Source organism: Triturus cristatus, chromosome 2_2, assembly GCF_964204655.1.
Source record: "Triturus cristatus chromosome 2_2, aTriCri1.1, whole genome shotgun sequence".
Lineage (NCBI taxonomy): Eukaryota > Metazoa > Chordata > Amphibia > Caudata > Salamandridae > Triturus > Triturus cristatus.
Genome location: NC_140582.1, coordinates 1090880269 through 1090882035, shown reverse-complemented (window position 1 = coordinate 1090882035; position 1767 = coordinate 1090880269). Strand labels below are relative to the sequence as shown.

General features: G+C 46.1%; 1 pseudogene; it reads right to left on the bottom strand.

Moving 5' to 3' along the window:
• Positions 1-508: 508 nt before the first annotated feature.
• Positions 509-967, bottom strand: LOC146863195 (small ribosomal subunit protein uS13 pseudogene; annotated as a pseudogene).
• Positions 968-1767: the final 800 nt, after the last annotated feature.

Below are 1767 nucleotides of genomic sequence, written 5' to 3'. Positions count from 1 at the left end.
GTTAAGGTGTGGCATGTAGCGCAACGGGCACTAGGATGGGAAGGGGTAACGACACAGGCAACACCACTATGGGACACACAAAAGCTGGGGAAATTGCGTAATAAAGGTTTCAGGCAATAGGACCTCATTGGCATTTCAAAGGTGGGTGACCTGTGGAAAAAGGGTGAGGTTATCCCACTTGCGCATTTGCAAAATTCTTATGGCCTAGCAACGATGGAAGCCTTTCAATATCTGCAGATTAAGCATGCTCTCACAGCGCTGATCCCGCCAGGCACGCAGTTACCAGAGTATTCGCCCCTGGAAGACCAGTTACTCACAGATCACATGACAAAAAAAGCCATCTCACTAACATGTAGGAAAATAATAAACAACCAGCCAGATGCCACAGCAGCTCTTAAAACAAAATGGGAGACTGACGTAGGAGAATTAGACGAAGTGGACTGGCAAGAAGCAATAGCAACAGGTGGCGATCGCTTTTTCTTTTTGAAGACAGTTTACTGAAAAGCATTTATTTCTTCTTGGACACACCCACGGTACGGCCTCTTCGTCCAGTGGTCTTTGTGTGCTGTCCTCGTGCACACAGGCCCCAGAAGTGGAGCAGTCCCCTGTGAGCTCGGATCTTCTTCAGACGCTTCAGATCTTCACAGAGTTGGTTATCAAGGCCGTTGGCCAGAACCTGGCTGTACTTTCCATCCTTAATGTCCTTCTATCTGTTGAGGAGCCAATCAGGAATTTTGTACTGGCGGGGATTCTGCATTATGGTGATATCACGCTCCACCTCATCCTCTGTGAGCTCTCCGGCCCTCCTGCTCAAGTCGATATCAGCCTTCCTTAGCACTACGTGTGAATAGCGCCTTCCAACACCCTTGATGGCTGTGATGGCAAATGCAATATTCCTTCACCCATCAATGTTGGTGTAAAGAACACGCAAAATGTGCTGGAACTTTTCAGGAATTACCAGAGACATGGCGGCAGGTTCCCTCTGAAAGGTGGCGATCCCTTCTAGGCTAAAACTAATACAATTGAAGGTGCTACACCGCACCTACTATACCAGACCACTGCTGCACAAACTGGGCAGGGCAGATACCCCACTTTGCCTGCGGCAGTGTGGTGCATTGGGCACATTTTGGCATACAATCTGGCACTGCACAGAAATTATGACATACTGGGAGGTGATCATGCACACAATAATGTTTGGGAGCCCACAGATCTTAATCATGCGGATCAGGATTGGGTGACATTGGGCATGGTAATAGCGAATAGAAATATAGCACAGCTCTGGGGCTCCAGATCGGCCCGACCCTTAGACGATGGTGCCAGGACATGGATGGTGCAATGATGGCAGAAAAATCTGTATATCTGCATAGGAGATGCCCTAAAAAGTGGCCCCGGTTTGGGGAGGATGTAATACCTACCGGGGCAATATCTGCGAACCCCCGCAAGAGGAATCAGAGAATGTTGTATGCAAAAGTGATTATAAGTAAAGATGCATCATTGTATAATAATAGAAAATGTTAATAAAGAGTTAAAAAAAAATATATATATTATAATCATCCTACCGGTCCGGTAGCGGATCATCATTGTCTTCTTTATCAGCTACATCTAGATCAATGTATGGAGACCCTGGAGGTGTAATGTGTAATGGGTCTGATGGTGGTATGATCGTTAGGGGTAGAGAGGGTGAAGTGGTTGGAGGAATATTAATAGGATTTGTTGCTTTGTCCATTTTATTTTTCAGAGGTATTATATACTCAGTGTCTATCTTTC